Source organism: Muntiacus reevesi, chromosome 8 (genome assembly GCF_963930625.1).
Source record: "Muntiacus reevesi chromosome 8, mMunRee1.1, whole genome shotgun sequence".
In the NCBI taxonomy this organism is placed as follows: domain Eukaryota; kingdom Metazoa; phylum Chordata; class Mammalia; order Artiodactyla; family Cervidae; genus Muntiacus; species Muntiacus reevesi.
The window spans coordinates 57115512-57135669 of record NC_089256.1 but is presented as its reverse complement, the minus strand read 5'-3'; the positions used below and the strand labels follow the sequence as shown (position 1 = coordinate 57135669).

The window sequence follows — 20158 nt, the reverse complement described above, 5'->3', positions numbered from 1 at the left end:
TCAATTTCCTCATCTTTACATTTTAGGGTCATTGTGAGAGTGAAATAAGCTAAAAGATGAGTTAAAAAATTAAGACTTAATAGTTAAAAATGTTTGTAAAGTATATTTCACAGTGTCTGGCACAGCAAGCGCTCTGTGTTAGCTCTCATTATTTGGTCCTGCTACAATGATGAAAGACAGGTACCAAGTGAATGGTTCATGGCTGTTTTAGGACCCTGACCTGTTTACTCGAGGACCAGGAGCCAGTTTAGCCTGGTGCGTAGGAATCGAAAGCATTTGCACAGCCTGTCGTGACCTTGGAAAAGTTTTGGCTTCTCTGTCCTTGATCTTTGCTTATCTGTAGATGGTAGTTGAGAGTGTAAACTTCAGATGATAGAGCCTGTGTGGGATGTGAAAGACAGCCACATCCTTGATAAGCTGCTTCCTGGAGTGTCGCCATGTGGCTACCAGGTTTGTTGATCAAAGCTGGCCTGTGAGGTGGAATTTTTTCTGTGTCACCCAGTCAGGGTCTATCTTCCCTCAGTCTGCGTGTCTCTGGATCCTGTCTTCAGCACTGGCTCCCACTTCCCTCCTCTCCAGATGACACTGATACGCTGGGGCCACTTCCTCCTGGGACCATCTCTTCTGCACCTGAAGGAGGTGGGTGGGGATTTTGGCATACTGCCTTCTGAAAGGTGATATACTTGAATATACTTCATATGCCTTCGAAAAAGAAGAGTATATTGAAAGACACTAATATTAAAGTTGTTCTCATGAGGATAGCTCAGAGATGGAAGATTCTTCAGGAGCTGGTGCTTTCTTGGGCTTATTGTCTTACACAGTACTTATCATTACAAAGCCTGTGTGTGTGTGAGAGAGAGAGTGAAGCTTCCTGGAATTAGTGGTGCTGATTTTGGGGGTGTTTCCTTAGCTGATTCAAAATAGAAACAGAAAGGCAAAAGTGTTTGTTCATGTCATTTAAAAATGTCTTTATAGGAAAAGGCATTAAGATAATACCTTACACTGTGAATACCTCACATTGTGTATGGGGCTTTGTGGTTTTCAAAGCTCTGAAATACACATTTTCTCATGTGTACCCTATGGCATCCCCATGAGGTAGGCAAGGCAAAGCTTGTCATTCATTTCCCTTTAGAGATGATGTAACTGAGGTTCAGAGAGATGAGTTGAGTTTTAAAGTGGCAATGGATGCAAACCCAGAGCTTTTAACTCTGGGCTGCTTTCTGCTTCATCGTCCTGATTCTAGTGTAGTGAGGTCATTCTTATCAAGTGCTATCAAGATTATATAGAGTTGCAATAAACCTGAAAATGCTCCCCTTTAGTTTTTTTTTTTCCATTGGTTAAAAAGTTAACTATGATTTGATATTCACTTGTTTCTCCCAAAGTATAAGCAGCAATGAATCTCTAAAACTTTCTGTTAAATCATCATGTGTTTTTTAAAAATCAAATGTCAAAGTACTTCCTGAAACTTGCTTTAATGAACAAGAGAGGTGAAGGTAAAATTCCCTTTTTTGCATGATGTAATTAGGAAACAGGAGGTACGAACTCGCTATAGGAATTTAAAAAGGAACACTTGTACTGATGTACAAATTGGATGAATGTATTAAAGAGGGTTTCATGCTGGTGGAAATTGTAAGTGATTAGGTGTATCAATTGTTTCTGGTTTGCATGGAAACCTAATCTGTTCCGTGAGTTGGATCCAAGGAAGATATATATTCTTAGATGCCAAGAAACAAAAACATGAGCTGAATTTCTCGTTTGATGGTGTAGTGCCTTTATCTGGGAGCTCAGCTGTGTCCTCAGAATATAGGACATAAGAATAGAAGATGCTCTTGACCTCCTTAATGACTAGGAGTCAGCTCTGCTTGCTAAGAGGGTGGGGAGGACTGAGTTCTCTTTGGCAAATAGCTTTGGGTCTCTTAAGCACATGGCACCAAATACACAAAGTGCTGCATTATTTGACCTCATGTACCAGGGTATGAGTTGTTGTTGTTGTTCAGTTGCTCAGCTGTGTCCGACTCTTTTCGACCCCGGGAACTGCAGCACGCCAGGCTTCCCTGTCCTTCCATCTCCTGGAGCTTGTTCAAACTTATGTCCATTGAGTTGGTAATGCCACCCAACCATCTCATCCTCTGTCATCCCCTTCTCCTCTTGCCTTCAGTCTTTCCCAGCATCAGGGTCTTTTCCAGTGACTTGGCTCTTCACATCAGGTGGACAAAGTATTGGAGCTTCACTTTCAACATTAGTCCTTCCAATGAACATTCAGGGTATGGGTTAGATTACATGTATTTTGGAAGCCTGTTTCTTTCCTTCACGTTACCTGGTTGCTTAGGTGACAACTTCTAAGTGAATCGCCTGCTTCCTGGCAGTGTTTTGAAATGCCTGCTTTGAAGGAGGCAGAAAGTCTTTAGGTTTGGATGGATGATCCCCTTGACTCTCCATCTTTGATGGTTGTTTTTTTGGTCTACATCGTCTGGTGATGTTACTCATGTGGGTGCTAAAGTTGACTCTGATTTATACTCCAGATACGGATCAGTTTGTACTTTTTCAGGATACTCATAGCTATGAATTCTCTATCTCCATGAACGTCTACATACCATCTATGATTGTCATGTTGTAAATAGCTCCCACTCGATAAACAAGGTTAGAAGTGGAATCAGTAGCATGGCAAGTGAGATGAAATAAGCTAGAGATTCTTTCCCTGGGTTTCTCTCACAGCTTTTATTCTGTTCATCTGGCGCTGACTTGTCCTGTGTGTACTCCTTTGGTCTTTTCTGCTAGATTTTAAACCCCTGTAGGGCAGGTGTTGTATCTTATTAATCACCATGTTGGTGCCTGGCACATCATATGTACTTATTACTAGGTACTTGGTCATATCTTAAGAAACTGAAAAAGTGGCTTTTCTAGAGGGAGAGGTGGTTGCTTGTATTGTTTGTTCAGTGCATTCCAAGCGATGCTGGTTGTCTTGGGAAAATCAGAGATGCAGACACTGAAGCTCCTTCCTCGAGGAACCACCGCCTAACTACATCATGTCAGTGAGAGCTCTTTGTAAACTGTGAAACCGTGTGCAGACGGGTCATCCTGATAAGCCTTAACTTTAGTAAGGCTTGGGCGGCTAGGCTCTGCCAACTCCTCCCACATTTGTGAAGCCCCTACCACTACCCCACATACTTTACATGTCTGATGGCGTAATCGTGACTGGATCATTCAGAGGATTAGCAGATTATCTGCCAGGCTGAGTGCTGCTACATAATTTGCTGTTCTTTGGTAGCTCTATTTTATTTTTAAAAGGTGGAGTGCTGAATAGATAAGTGAAATTTGCTATAAAATATAGTATGATTAGGCAACAGAAAGGAATGCAGTAGTGGTACAATACAAATAATCTTGAAAACAGGCTAAGTGAAAGAACCTAGTCACAGTAGGCCACACATTACATAATTCCATTTATATGAAAAGTCCACAATAGGACAATTCGTCAAGTCTGTAAAGGTAGAAAGTAGATTAGTGATTGCTGGCAGGGATGGGGTGGGAGATAGAGAGTTACTGCTAATGAGTGTGGGTTTCCTTTGAGGGCAGTGAAAATGTTCTTAAATTAGATGTGGCAGTGGTTGCACAACTCTGTGACTATATTAAAAACTGAACTGTAGACTTTATTTCTTTATTCTTTTGGCCATGCCACACGGCACATGGGATCTTAGTTCCCTGACCAGGGATCGAACCTGTGCCCCCTGCATTGGAAGCACAGAGTCTTAACCATTGGGCCACCAGGGAAGTCCTCACATTGTAGATTTTAGATGGGTGAATTGTGTGATGTGTGCATTATGTCTCAATAAAGCTGTTAAAAAAAATCCACATTGCTGGGGCTTCCCTGGTGGCCCAGTGGCTAAGAGTCTGCACTCCTAAAGGTAGGGCCCGGGTCCAGTCTCTGGTCAGGGAATTAGATCCCGCATGCCACAACCAAGACTTGGTGTAGCCACGTAAATAAATAAATAAGAAAATCAGTATATTACCTTTCAATCTACAGTCTTTGAGGGTTTTTTTCAGCAAATCAATCTAGAGTACCAAGTTTTTAACTCACCTTGATTTGTTTTGGGCCCAGAAGTCCTATGTCCTTAACCATGGTGACCATTCCTAATGAAAAATTGATCATAGAACCAGAGCCACCAGACTTGGGAGAAATCTATTTCTCCCCAACTTCATGCACAAGTCTTTTCAGGAGCCTTAAAAACTTATACTTCCAGAAATGTTGATTAGTGAGATATCCAATAAGAAATAACAGGGTACTGACAGCCCTGATTGTATAAATAGGCGTTTGGGATTGCGTTCATGGTTTGCTTGTCAGTACAAGAGAAATGTGTGATTATGTTGAATGATGGTTAATTTCCTCATCCACCCATTTTAAAAATAAAGATGTACGGCTGGGAGACAGGTGCCCAGGGAGAGAAGGAGCCCTGCAGCTTTGATAATGAACTCCAGAAAGGAGCAAGTTCTTACTGAGGAGCTGGCCATTTGCATCCTAGACCATGTCAGGCTGTGGCTGGTGAGCTGGGGAACTGTGTCTGTGGCCATAGGCCAGAGGATTTATCATTTATTTGTGTTTTGTGTGTGGACAACTTTCCCCCTCTTGGAAGATCACCGTACCACCTCCTCTGACTAACTTACGATGTCAACAGTATTAGAGGAGCGGTCACTGGAGTGTGTAGAGGCTGGGGAAGAGCTGCGCTTTCTAGCTTTGTATGTGAACACTTCATACACAAATGCTTCTCTTTGATTAAGTATCCGGTGAAACCAATTCACATGAACTCCAATTAAACTTTAATGAACAAGTGGGTGTATTAATATCAGCTGAGTAATGCAGGCAGCATGGGTTCCAGTAAGTGAGTCACTTCTCTGAGCAGCTCATTCCCCATGCACGGTTAGAGTTACTAGAAAGCTTCCAGCTATATTTGAGTGGATCTGGTCTGGGCCTTGTAATTCGAGTAATCCTCGGGGCTTGTTATTCATCTCATGACAAAACCACAGTGATCCAGACCTCTGTTTTCAGAGCAAGGATTGGGCTTGAGGAGCCTTTTCATACTGAGTGATTAGACTTTTCATGGAGCAGTGACCACCTGGACTTTCATTTTCTCCATCTTCTTTTCTTTCTTAAACTGAGAATCCTTTTTCTCCTTAAACCCAGGGCCAAGCGTAGGTGAAGGGCAAGGCAGTGAAGGTGGAGCCTCAGTTTTGAACTGAACTTAGTGCCTGAGTCTCACTTCCCATCCCCATCTGCTGTTCTTACTCAGGTCTCTAAGCCTCCCATAGCTACACCAGACACAGTGAGATGCGCTTGGCGTGGTGAGCCTTTTTGAGCACAGACCCTGTTTATTCTAGAGAATGATAACTGTACGTACTTCCTAGGGACAGTTAAACAAGGTAATGATCATGATGCTCTTAGATTCATGCCCAATGGCCTGATACATAATAAGTTCTCTGTAAATGCTGGTTGGACTTTCCTGGTGTCTCAGACGATTAAGAATCTGTCTGCAATGCGGGAGACCTGGGTTTGATCCTTGGGTTGGGAAGATCCCCTGAAGAAGGACATGGGTACCCACTCCAATATTCTTGGCCGGAGAATTCCATGGACAGAGAGGCCTGGTGGAGTACAGTCCTTGGGGTCACAAGAGTCAGACATGACTGAGCGACTTTCACTAACTAACTAATTAAATACTAGTTAACTTGTGCCAAGGGAGGATGGGTGGGGAGGAGATGATTGGGACTTGACAGTGAAGGAACTAAGACTCTCCCAGGGATTTGACTTACTGATAAAAATGTCTGAGATTAGATTTATGGACACAGCAGTGGGAAGGAGCAGGTGGGATGAGCTGAGAGAATAGCATTGAAATACATACATTACCATCTGTAAAATAGGTAGCTAATGAGGAGTTGCTGTATATCACAGGGAGCTCGGCCTAGAGCTCTTTGGCAACCTATAGGGGTAGGATGGCGTGGAAAATGGGAGGGAGGTTCAAGAGGGAGGGGATATGTATATACAGACGGTAAAGTGTCTGTCTATCAATGCAGGAGACCTGGCTTTGATCCCGGGGTCGGGAAGATTCCCCAGAGAAGGAAATGGCAACCCACTTCAGTACTCTTGCCTAGAAAATCCCATGGACGGAGGAGCCTGGTGCAGGCTACTGTCCCTGGGGTCACAAAGAGTCAGACACGACTGAGTGATTTCACTTTGTCTTTGTCTTATGGCTGATTCAAGTTGACGTATGGCAGAAACCAACACAGCATTGTAAAGCAATTATCCCCCCCACTAAAAGTAAGTAAATTTTTTTTTAAAGGCAAAAAAAAAAAAAAGAAAAAAAAATGTTTACAGAGTGATGACCAAGAGAGACCAAGAGAGAAGAGACCAAGAGAGAATGAGAGTGAGGATTCAGGGAATGGAGAGATCTCTGAGGTTGGCAGCGTCTGAGAAGGCTGGGTGATCCTGGGCTGGGGGTCAGGGTTGGGCCAGGGAAGGATCTGGAAAGGTAGTTTGAGGATGAATGAAGAGTGTTTGTGAAGGCAGAAGCCCTGATGTACCACGTGCAAGGTCAAGTATGTTCACTGTGGGTTAGACTAGGTGATATGTAAGCGCTTGAGGGGGCTCATTGATACTGAATCTAGCCTCTCCCTTGGCCCTTAAGCATCAATTCTAGCACCATTTGTTCTTCTGCTTTCTGTTCTTGTGTTTCATCTGGAAACCAGTTGAAGGTAATGCTGCGTTAGGCAGCTGGAGGTAAAGACTAGTTGGAGAATGAGCTATAGGCCTGTTAGCTCAGGGTACTTGAGCGGTAGGGAGGGTATTCTTTCTACAGTCAGATACATCCCAAGACTGGGAGGAAGGGCCTGAGTTGCCCATGCCCAGTTTCTTCTCCAGACTCAATAATTAGATAACTCACCCAAGGGCAGGGTAGGGAGATGTCAATGTGAAGAGGCATGGAGCAAGGTAGAAGAGAGATGTTCTGCCACATCCTCCGCCCCTCAACCCAAATTACAGTACAGTTTTTTTTTTAGGGGCAATGGTGGGAGGTTGGAAGGAAGGACTGAAATGTATTGTGAAGTGAGGGTCAGTTCTCTGAGCTGAGAATGATATAATTCAGCTAGCCATGCTGGTTATTTATTCAGGAAACACCGATGGAAGGACACACTTAGATAACTCAAACTCAAGGTCCATCAGTCACAGAATCAGCCCCCATCTCAGAAATAGCAACCACTCCTCAGTGTAAAACCTCAAACTTCACATGTGAATGTTAGGTTCCTTGCTTTCTGCGCAGACTCCTTTCCATAGAATGTCATAGGATAAGGAAATCCACAGGGTAAAGGCCTAACTCTATGATGATAACAGAGGTGGGAGAATCTAATCAAACAGATAGCTTGTGTATTTGGAATTTTGGATAAAGCAGAAGGGATCCATGCAATTAAGATTTGCATAGGTTGATGACGCAAGTTAGAAACTAGATGTTACTTATTGAAAACAAAGGAAATGTACAATAGATTTTAAATATGTCAAGTCATTAATTAATTTAGCAATTGGAGTTAGGCGTTTCATTATTTGGCAACTGCTTAGTATATTTCTTTTTTATACTATGCAGAGAAGTCTGTTTTTCCTACTTTACAAATGAAATGACAATAGACAAATATGGGGATCATATCCTAGGACACTTGGACTAGGTTTCATTGGCCCGGTCAATCCTTTGTTTAATATTGGATGCTCATATTGAAGTGAAACAATAGAATTTGCTTATAGGGACTCATAAGACAAATGAATTGGACTTGATTTTGACGTCCAAAGGCATCAGGGAGGTGTAATTAGCTAAGCACTCTACCTTGTTTTGGCTGAAGAGATTTGTCGTAGAAATTTAGTGGCCATGATGGATTATAGATTATACATCTTTGATATGGGGGCCGATGACAAATTCCTTCCCATTCAGGGTTCATCCGGATCCTGTTGTTGTTACAGCAATATTTAAAGAAATGTGCAGAGGATATGCTTATCTATTTTTATCTCTGTCTGTTTTCAGGATAATAAATGAAATATATTGTATAGACTGACTAATTAGGTTTCTTGAGGTGAATACCTTTTGCAAACCCAACCTTGCAAAACCTGAATGCTGTCCTGATTTCCCTGTTTTTCTCACTCCAGGTCTCCTAAGTGGACCCTCTTTTCTGGAGGTCTTTGACAGGACAGACTGCTCTTCCCTTGGGGTATCTCTCTGTTACCTTGGTCACTCTCTGGTTTTTGTTTTTCTCCCTTGGTCCACTATGAATGCAAGTTACCTATGGGCTTGATCCTCCTGGGGACACTCGCCCAGGTACCCCGAAGCTTTCCTTACCATGGGTTCTCCTGAGTTCCCGTTTGGTGATTGCTCCCTGTAGCAGTGTTTTCTCACTTCAATTTATGGATCAGCATCACTTAGGGAAGTTTTACCAGAATTCAGATATTCAGTCTGCATTCCTAAATCTTCAGGTGTGGATGTGGACATTTCCATTTTGAAAACCTTTTTGGGTAATTCCAGTTTTCAGAAATCCTGAAATATACTGTTTTCAGTTTACTTATGTTGTGCAGTGCTTCAGATAAAAGCTTTTAAAAAGACTTTTAAGTCATGGATTCCAGGATGGGAAGGACAGACTCAGGACGTGAAAAGAGAGTCAAGGAAGGTGGAGAGGAAGCTGATGATGCTACGAGGGAACTGAAGCTCAGTGTCCTGATCATCTACTTCTTTTATTCCCCAGGCTTTTGCCCATTAAATTTATTTTGGCCAACAATATTGTTGTTTCCACATGTATGTGCTATGGGTTGTGTTTTAGAAGTTTCCTTGGCAGGAAGACTGAGGTCAGGAGTATTTAGCTCATTCCCACTAAAAATGAGACCAGTCATGAGACCGTCTTACTCTATAGCTTCCAGCCTTTCTACAGAAACTCACCTTTCTACAGAAACTTCCTGCCCCCAGTCCCTAAGCAGAGCCAGCCTTTTTCTTTATATATTCCCCATTTAACTAATCTGTCTTTAGTAACGCATCAGGTTTTGTCAGAATCAGTTAATTCTTTAGTAAAATATCCAGAACAGACTGTGATATGTTTGCTTACTAGTGGAGGTGAAATGGAGACCGGTGTTCCTTCAGCCAGCATTTTACTCTCCTTGGGCCTTTGTGAGGGTAGTATGTGGAATCAGTGACTTTTCAGTCATATCTTCCATATTTTGACTGCAGAGTTTATCATACCACCTGACTGGGGAGCACCTCATCAGTAAATTCTAATGGAAAAAACTTATGTGATGAATGGGCAGGAAGGCCTCACAGCAGCATTGTGAGTCATTCCAAGACCAGCAGGATTCGAGCGGTGGTAATTCTCCAATGCTGACTCGAAGCCTCCCTCAGCATTCTGTCATCTTAAGCAGCTTTCGAATCCTTGTCTCAGATTTCTTTATCTAGCTCAGACCATGTCTTTTTAAAAATTGTGTCTGGACGTGTCCTTCATAGATTGGACTGGTCCTGCTAGGATAATTGGCTTTATACACTTTGAAAATAGCAACAGTGGGGCATTTTGCTTTTCTTTTTTTTTTTTTTTTTTTGGAGGGGGGTAAATTAATTAATTTATTTTAATTGGAGGCTAATTACTTTGCAATATTGTAGTGGTTTTTGCCATACATTGACATGAATCAGCCATGAGTGTAGCTGTGTCCCCCATCCTGAACCCCCCTCCCGCCTCCCTCCCCACCCCATCCCTCAGGGTCATCCCAGTGCACCAGCCCTGAGCCCCCTGCCTCATGCATAGAACCTGGACTGGCGATCTGTTTCACATATGAAAATATACATGTTTCAATGCTCTTCTCAAAAAGCATCCCACTCTCGCCTTCTCCCACAGAGTCCAGAAGTCTGTTCTTTACATCTGTGTCTCTTTTGCTGTCTCACATATAGGGTCATCATTACCATCTTTCTAAATTCCATATATATGCATTATTATACTGTATTGATGTTTTTCTTTCTGACTTGGTTCACTCTGTATAATAGGCTCCAGTTTCATCCACCTCATTAGAACTGATTCAAATGCATTCTTTTTAGTAGCTGAGTAATATTCTATTGTGTATATGTACCGCAGCTTTCTTATCCATTCGTCTGCTGGTGGGCATCTAGGTTGCTTCCATGTCCTGGCTATTATAAACAGTGCTGCGGTGACCATTGGGGTGCATGTGTCTCTTTCAGATCTGGTTTCCTCAGTGTGTATGCCCAGAAGTGGGATTGCTGGGTCATATGGCAGTTCTATTTCCAGTGTTTTAAAGAATCTCCACACTGTTCTCCATAGGGGGTGTACTAGTTTGCATTCCCAGAAACAGTGTAAGAGGGTTCCCTTTTCTTCACATCCTCTCCAGCATTTATTGCTTGTAGATTTTTGGATAGCAGCCATTCTGACTGGCATGAGATGGTACCTCATTGTGGTTTTGATTTGCATTTCTCTGATAATGAGTGATGTTGAGCATCTTTTCATGTGTTTGTTAGCCATCTGTATGTCTTCTTTGGAGAAATGTCTGTTTAGTTCTTTGGCCCATTTTTTGATTGGGTCATTTATTTTTCTGGAATTGAGCTGCATGAGCTGCTTGCATATTTTTGAGATTAATTCTTCGTCCATTGCTTTGTTTGCTATTATTTTCTCCCATTCTGAAGGCTGTCTTTTCACCTTGCTTATAGTTTCCTTCATTGTGCAAAAAAGCTTTTAAGTTTTATTGTTCTTGAACAGATTTCTCTTCTCACTCTGGGGTGAGGTGTTAAGGAGCCAAGGTATGGTTGTATGTGAAGTTTTTTTTTTTTTTTGATAGAATGTTGACATTTTGGGGTTAGGAGGAAAGCAGGACAGTATGAGAAAAAAAAAATTCTGCCCCCCTCTCAAACAATACTCTTTTCCTGAGATTAATGAATGGATCTTGTAAAGAAGGTGATAGAGTACCGAGACACCTTGAGTTGGGTCTGCTCTGTCCCATTTTGCTGTATGAGTTTGACTTCTTGCTGTTGGTGGGGATTCTCAAACTCATTTCTCTGAGTTGTTGAATGGATCAGATGAATTACTAATCCATATGAAAATGGTCTGTAAACAGGAAAATCAAACAAACCTTTCCTATTTGTTACTTAGCACAGGTGTTGGACTTTGCCCTAAAACAAAAATAAATAACCCTTTCTTTTTAAGTAGTAAAAGTTATAGACACCTATTTTAGAAATTTAAAATACAAAAAAGTTTGAAGAAGATAATTAAAACCCCCATAACCCGTCATCTAGATAACCTTCTTCTATTTTACATACATAACCATGCTTCTGTTTTTAAAGGATGGTCATGTTACACATGTTTAGTTGTATATATTTTTGTTACATAATGTGTGCATTTTCCTGTGTTATTAATCATTCTTTAAAAGTACACGTTTTAATCACTGCTTGTTAGTGCATTAAGTGAATGCTGTGTTTGCATTTATTATGATATATTTGACCATTGTTTCTATTATTATTAAGTGCTGACCGTTTATCAAGAAGAAAACTTGCTTATAAACAAGGCAGGGATCTTTGGCACTGTTTTCTATAGTAGAGGAATTTGGCATATTTTACTTAATCCTGTATTAACATGCATAGGACTGGAGTTTAGTAGTACTTTTACTTAAGATCTCAGTTTTAAGGTAAAGTTACACCTGTGGAATAGTTAATTTAGAGAAAATTCTGACAGTAATAAAGTCTGTTAGGACAAGTTCTCTTAATTAATATTAATTAGATAAACATTGAAACACAATATGGGTAGTCTTGTGAATATACTGCATTAGATAAGTTGTTTCATGTCTTTTAAAATTTTTATTTTCTCTTATTAGGAGGATGTGGTCAATTTGTTTTACCCAAAGGATTCATTTTCCATTGCTGGGCGTATATATAGTACTACAGTTACCACAGGGCTTTCCCAGTGGCTTAACAGTAAAGAATTCACCTGTAATGCAGGAGTCGCAAGAGACACAAATTCTATCCCTGGGTTGGGAAGGTGCCCTGGAGGAGGGTATGGCAACCCACTCCAGTATTCTTGCCTGGAGAATCCCCATGGAAAGGGGATCCTGGAAGGCTATAGTCCATGGGGTTGCAAAGAGTTAGACACGCTAAAGTGATTGAACACCCACGCACAGTTATCACCTACTGGGATATGATGATGAAAAGAAACCTTTGGATATTTTTAAAAATGGAAAGTTAAAGAGCAATGGACTAGATAGAGAATTTTGCTAGTATTTCTGTCCTGAGATTGATCTTTTTGTCATAGCTTTATCTGTTTGTCTCTCTTTATGCATTGTATGTGTCTGTGTAGCATCTTGTCATCTATGTTTGCCTGAATTCCATGCCTTTCTTGGTCTGTGCCCCTCCCCATCCACCCTTCTGCTTATCCATCCAATCATCTTATCAAGTCATCTATCCCCTGGCCATTCTTACCTACCCCTCTCATTTATCTCTCTCTGTCTTCATCAGTCATCTTTGTCCATCTATTCGATCATCCATATCCATCTGACTATTTTGATGGAAACATAGGCATTTCTTTGTTGCATTTTACCAAGAGGATCACAGGAACCAAGGTCATAAGAACCAGAAAGTGAAAATGACTAGAACTCAATCATTTTTTTTAAATCACCTTCAAACGAGAGGGGATATTAAAAACTGACCTGATTACTTATTCTATGATGTTTGTCAGGAGTTTCTTAGTATATTACATTTTGGGGAATATTGTTTCAATTAATATTTTGCTAGAAATCAGTCACCAGGAGATAGACTAAACAAGAGCTATATTATCGCTTTTGAGTAGTAAATTCAGAGGGAATGAATTTTCTTGAGCTTGGACTAAATGTGAATGATGTGCAAATGACATCTTTCCAAATTTATTGGCTTAATGAATGTGTTGTAACATTTTTAGGGAATTTAGATATACAAAACAAGGGTATTTTGAGATATGAAGACCTGTGTTGCACTTGTTATTTGATAAAATGGAAAGAAAGGCACCTACAGTTACTGAAAACCTATTTTCTGCTGATTCTGAGAAAGCTGATTTGCACTTAATTATCTTCTACAGATAGTGATGCAACTTGTATTATTCCCATTTTGTGGAAAATAAGCAGAGCTTTCTTGAAATTGAGACTTGTTTGACTCAAACTTATACTTTGCAGTAAACTGTACTGACACTGTCCCGAAGACTTGTAAAATCGTAGCTATATATTAGCTCTGTTTTAAATTTTATAGTAACTCATCCTCTGAAATTCTGTAGTTTTCAGTTCTTTTCTTGAAAGGTGAACATGTTTGCACATAGACCTAGTAAAGAAGGCAGTTCTGAGGATAGGGACATAAGACTAAATCTATAAACTTGACTTTGGTATTTGACAGAATGGGGTTTTCCTCATGTTCAGCTGTGTGTTTATGTTTGACTTAACCTGAGTCTTCTTAGTCAGCTTGATTCCAAAGACCCAAAGGTCCCATCTACAAGATGCATCTTATGAAGGCAGACAAACCAATGAAATACAATAACAGCTCTCATCAAACTTTTGTAAGCTCTAGAAAGCCAGAAAAACACAGTTATTGTCATATATTTTGCCAGACCAGCTGTTATGATCACAAGTGGGCCTGAAATAGTCATGACTTTTGAAGACACAGCAAATTTATTTTAGTTCTTAAATTTTCCATAGATTTGAAAGCTTATCTCCTTTCTTTTTATCTTGCTAAACTGTAACATTGCTAATAACATTCTGGAAGTTATTAATTAGTAATGTTTTGACATTACTAGGAATGAAGATAGAAACTGGGTAAAAGAGGCTCTGTCATAGGACCTGCCTTACATGATCTTATTCTCACTTTCCATCTTCATTTTATTCTTACCGCATTTATTAGTTGCCTACTGTCTACCAGGCACTCTGCTGTATGGGAAGGATATACTAGAACAGGGGTTAGCAAACTTTTCTGTAAAGGAGGGGTGGTAAATATCCATGTGGTCCATGTGGTCTCTGTCGCAGCTTCTCATTTACACAGTCAACGAGTAAAACACTCAACTCTCCCATAGATAGCACGTAAACAACTGAGTGTGACCAAGTTTGAAATAAAACGTTTTACAGAAACATGCAGTGAGCCATATTTGGCCTATGGGCCACAGTTTGCCAACTCTGGTACTAGAGTGCCTATGAAATAGTGAACTTTGTCTTGTTCATTGCTGTGTCACCACCAATGCCTGGAACAGTGCCTGGCATATGGTTGATGCTCAATAAATATTCATTGAGTAAGTGAACTAATGAATGAATGAATGAGACTCATTTTGTCATCTCTAGGGGTTCATAACCCAAGAGAGGAGTCAAGAAATATAAGAGTAGTGGAATCAGGTGGTGTTTTAACTGAATTCTGAAGAATAGGTAAATACATGTTACCAGCCAGAGATGGTGAGAAGCATGCTGCAGGGAGAAGAAACACACAACACAGACAGGAAGCAGGACATTTGTGATGAATACTGAGTAGTTTAGATAATCTGTAATAGGATTTCCCTGGCCTGCCTGTTGATAAAAATCACTTGTTATTAATAATATAGGTGCCATGTAAGGCAAGTTTGGCCAATACTTGCTTATGAATAAAGGTTTGCCAGGAAGTAATTTTTTGGGGAAAGGTATACTGGGATCATTTCTGATGGGAAATGAACTTTTATTTTTCTTTCTAGAAGAACCAATATAGACTGATGGTAGCTGGACCTAGAATTTTCTCTACTTTCTGTCCATAGCATGGAGGGGGAACTCTGGTAGATATCCACCATGCTTGTGTCCTCCTTCATATGTCCCCTATTGATCTTGTAGGAGTACTCCAGCCTTTAAATGGAATGGCTTGCAATTCAGTCAGTTATGTAAATTATAGTGAGACTATCAAATTCTGCATAGCTACTAGATTCGTTGCTTTTGAATTTTTGAGTGGCAGACATCTGAGAGGGCAAATTTATTCAAGCAGCACAGTAGAGAACTTGCTTTCTCTTGCTGTAACTTCCACTCAGAAGGCCGTTTTAATTGAATGCCCAGTTTTGTAGACCATGACCACTGGGAGGGCCGTAGGTCTCTTTAATGATGTGGGAAACAACTAAAACATAGACAGTTTCTTGCTTAAGTTCTATCACCAAATTATTGGCAGAACCAGGAGTGTAATGCAAATATCAAGTTATTCAATTTAATTTTCTTGTCACAGTGCCATGCCACATTATCTATAAAGGTCCTAATTTGCATAATTTCTCTTCCCCTTGAATCTCACAGTCTTTTGCCTATACCTGTTGCGTGCTGCTTATCATCAAGTTATCTGTTAATATCTTCTCTTGAACCCATATCTCACTGTTACCCCAAATAAAGACCGAGCTCTGTTTCCCTGGAGAGCTTAACATATTTCCTGGCACGTTAGCATGTATTCAGCAAGTAATTGTAGACTTGAAATATCTTGAGCATCTTTTCCTTTCTTGTATGTTTTGATTCAAATTTCTGTGTAGTTATATTGTCAGGAAAGTCAGACTTTTCCAGAATTGCTAAAATACAAAGATATTTTCTTTTAAATTTTCTTTAAAAAAAAAAAGTTGAGTTTCCTATTATAGCTGAGACCTTTCTTAACAGCTCTTTTGATAGTTAAATGTCAGCAACTTCAAAAAAGAAATGTCAGTAAATTATCAGAGAAAGGAATTGCATATTTATTTGGGTATATATATTTTAATTGACCACTTAAAATAAAAGATTATAGCAAACTCCTGAGAAATTTCGTATCTTTCACATTTCTCTCAACTGCCAAAACTTTTTTTGCTTGTATATCTTAGGAGACTTAATTTTTATTTCTTCTGCAGTATGATTATATATGTATATTTGTCTCTCCCAGTAGATGGTGAGCATCTTGAATCAAAGCTTTAACAAAATTAATCTCTGCATCTTCACAAAGCCTGGTTCTGTAGGTGCTCGCACACCAGATATATTTATTTAAGGAAACATGGATAGAAAATGATCAATCTTATCTTCACCCATTCACTTAATTTGCTCTTATTTTGCATCTGACTTTGTGCCATGCTTTGTGCTTGATATTGCTCATAAGGCTGGATTGGGGAGATCATAGAAAAGTGAATAAAAGATACTTTTCTCTCTCAGGGAATTCTAGTTTGATGGGAATGTTGACATATAACACATAAATATAGTATGATGTAGAAATCTTTGCTATGAATAACCTGTACTGGAATCTGCAGCCAGGTTAATTCTGACAGGGTGAATCAAGGGAGGCTTTAGCAAAGAGAAAGTATTTGAGATGAAACTGGCTGTGTCTTGCTTTTGCATTTTGTGCTCAGTTGCTTCCATCCTGTCCAATTGTTTTTGCGACCCTTTGGACTGTAGCCTGCCAGGCTCCCCTGTCCATGGGATTCTTCAGGCAAAAATACTGGACTGGGTTGCCGTGCCCTCCTCCAGGGGATCTTCCCAACCCAGGAATTGAACCTGTGTCTCCTGCATTGCAGGCAGGTTCTTTATCCAGTGAGCCACCACTGGTTTTGATCTTTGTCAACACAACACATACAAACACACACACATACACACAGTGTGATGGTTGTTGTTTTTCTTTTGCTTCTTTTTCTTTTTTGCAACCTGGCTGTAGATTTAAAAGTAGAACTATCTTTCTGTGGGACAAACGGTAGAGAGGAGCAGGTTTCATTGTGTAATCTGCAGGTTTCTCAAAGTCCAAGAGACAGAGATGTCCTTCGTCATCAGTGGTGTGGACAGTAAGCACATTGGCCAGAGAGAGGTTATCCTGTTCTAATGGTATTCTTTCTAAGAATTTTTCCATCTAGTTTTTGTTCTTCCTAATAGTTAAATTACACTAAATCGTTCCCTAGGTGAGGGGAGCATCGCGTGTTGGAAGAAATTTCGACTTTGACGTCAGAAGGTTCTGATTCCATACCTAACTTGGCCATCCATTATTGATGTGACCCAAGACTGTTCCTTATCCTTTCCAAGGTTCAGTTTCCTCATCTTGAAAATGGTCGTAATGGAAAGTACTCTCCAGAGTTGTGGGATTAAAGGAGCTAATGTTTGCCAAGCTCTTATTTCAGTGTCCAGAATATGAGAAGACACTCGCCTACAGAGCCAGGTGAATCATGTAAAAGAGGGAGCCAGTGATGTTAAATTTTCACGCTTTTGATGCAGACACATTGCTTTGACAGAGTTCAGAGGCAGAGATCCTTGACTTCCAGAAAGAAATGCTTCCAGTCCCTTTGCTTGAAACACAAAGCCCTTTTATCTAGTTTCCCTTTTCCCACCTTAGAATCTTAGGTACTGGACATACTTTGTTTTCCTTTTTATTGTAGGGAATACAACCATGCAAGTGTCACTGGCTCCTGGCCTTTAGCCACAATCTGAGCATGTATCTTGGGGAGAGAACTGCAAGGTGTGGTTGGGGACTTGGAGAACTTGAGGGGGATGTCTCTGAGAAGGGTGGCAGCTGTCTGGACTGATCAGTTATTGCACATAGGAATGCATGATCAGATTTTTTTTTTTAACGCAAAGTGTTTAGGTTTTCAAATGTTGGCAACTGATTTAAATATTTTAAAATATGGCAAGAGACACTTCCTCATGGAAGGAGAAAAATGCCACTTATGATCTCACTCTGTAACATCAACTTTGGCTGAAAACAATGACAACAGCAAAGTGCTTGAAAAGTCCACAATGTATCTGGCAAACAGAACCCACCTAAGGACCAGCTTTGAACTCTCGCTCTCCAGTTTGCATCTTCTATGCATATTTTTAACCAATAAAGGTAATAGTAAATAATGGCTAACACTTCCCGAGTCTTTTTCATGTTCTAGATGCTCTTCTATTAACTTTATATGTATTATTTAATTCTTTTTTTTTTTTCATTTAATTCTTATAATAACCTGGAGATATTCTACTGTTGGGGCTTGCCAGCTGGCACAGTGGTAAAGAATCCACCTGCCAGTGCAGGAGATGCAAGAGACCCTGGTTTGATCCCTGGGTCAGGGAGATTCCTTGGAGTAGGAAATGACAGCCCACTCCAGTATTGTTGTCTGGAAAATTCCATGGACAGAGAAGCCTGGTAGGCCACACTGCTTGGGGCCATAAAGGGTCGGACACGACCAAGTGACTAAGCACTCTTACTATTATTATCCCAATTTATAGCTAAGAACACTGAGGCTCAGAGAGACTGAGTATCTTTCCTCAGATCACACAGATCATATGTAACAGGTGAATTTTTTTTTTTTAAGCTCTAGAGCAGTGATAGAGGTAGAAGCAATATAGATAACAGCTTCTTTCTCCACATCAAGCATTCTGTATCCTCTTTTATTTGTCTTTAGGGCATTAATTACTCTCAAAATTATATATTCATTTACCTGTTTGTGAATATTTTGCCTTTACTATTGGGATGTCAGTTTCATGAGCTCATGAATTTAATTGGGTTTTTGGTTTTGTTTGTTTTTTGCTGTATCCCCTCTATCTAGATTACTGTCTGACACATTGTAGGTACTCAGTAAATATTAATTTGAATGAATCATTGGTCCTTCATTGCAGGGTATTTACATTCTAGTGAAGAAGGCAGATAATACATACTTGGTTCTATGAGAGAAGCTGATAACAGTGATGGCCATGCTGACTTCATTGAAACTTGGAATACTGTTGTTTATCTCTTAGACACTGTTAGCGTAAATTGTCTTAACACATGGTGAATAGACTGTGGGGCATTTTGCTCATGTGTTGTGTTGGACAGGATCCCTTTTGTGATGTGTATGTAAGTGTGAATTGAGTCATAGGTAACTCTTACTTTGCCCTTTTTGGGTATAGTTTTTTAGTGAGATAGCTAGGGATTACAAGCAGGGCATTCTAAAGTTTGTTACCCAAAGAACAGTCCATAGAACAGGTTCATGATTGTTGGTAGAAGTTTACCTAGCCTACAGGGAATTCACATATACTCTTCTCTTTCTAGGAAAGCCAACTTCTCTATAGATCACTCTGTCCCCACCATCTGTAGCAGTAGTTCTCAACCTTTATTCCTCACAGACACATATGTTAGATAATGTTCTTGTGATAATTACACCATGAGCTATGATCAAGGGAAGGCAGGCTGAGGTTACATGGAATAACTAGAGACCTTACTATAACTTTGCCTCTTGTTCTTCCCCTTAAGAAAGTCAATGAGAGTGTGCTTAATAGTATCATAGGGATTACCTTGATTGAGCACTAGTTTCTAAATAAAAACAATTTATTTGGAACTTTAGGATTTTAACAATGACAAGTAAATTGCTTGTGACATTTGACAACAGATGGACCCTGATGATAGTGAAAATACTTCATTTCTGGGATGACCTGGACACAACCATCAAAAGCGATCCCGATAGAAAGAGTTGTGCTGTAAAGTACAGCTTTGCTGGTGGAGTCAGGGCCTGTCATGATGAAGATGAAGCAGCTTAGAGCCAGCAGTGGGCAAGGGGTTGAGAAAGATTCTGAGCTGCTCTTCATAGGAAGTGGAAGATAGAGTGGAAGAACTCTTGTTTCCCAAAGATAAAACTTTGCTTGAGTACCTGCTCTTGCTAGTTCTTGCTGCGGGCTTCTGGGCAGTTCAACTTGCCCTTTCTGAGACTAACTTTCTTCTAACAAAAGTGGAGCTGAGTTAGAAAAGGAGTCTTAAGATGGGAAAGTGTTAGTTTCTCAGTTGTGTCTGACTCTTTGTGACTCCATGGACTGTAGCCCGCCAGGCTCCTCGGTCCTTGGAATTCTCCAGGCAAGGATACTGGATGGGTTGCCATTCCCTTCTCCAGGGCATTTTCCTGACCCGTTGCAGGCAGTCTTAACTGTCAGAACCACCAGAGAAGCCCCAATATGAAGTGAGGGAGAGTAGTTTTGGTGCCCCCTATTTCCCAGGCATAATTGGATGGTTAAGTGCACGTGAAAGAACTTAGTGAGATAAAGCAGTAAAACCAAGGTAAGGATGATGATGAAGGGAATGGTAATAGCAGTGGTTTTTCTCCTCTTGTAGACTGATATGCCCCTGCTTTCTCCGTGCCATGTAGTCAAAAGTGAAGGCTGAGAGGACTTTGGGGGAAAGCCAAGAAAAGTAAAGGCAGGACTGGACTTTCTTTTGTG

The 20158-nt window shown here is 40.4% G+C and overlaps 1 protein-coding gene and 1 non-coding gene across 15 annotated transcripts in view; one reads left to right on the top strand and one right to left on the bottom strand.

The window, feature by feature from the left end:
- Window positions 1-20158, top strand: part of LPP (LIM domain containing preferred translocation partner in lipoma) — a 715161-nt gene that overhangs the window by 124489 nt on the left and 570514 nt on the right. The window lies entirely within an intron of this gene.
- Window positions 3696-3768, bottom strand: TRNAG-UCC (transfer RNA glycine (anticodon UCC)). The gene has a single exon. It is a non-coding gene; the product is annotated as a tRNA-Gly (tRNA).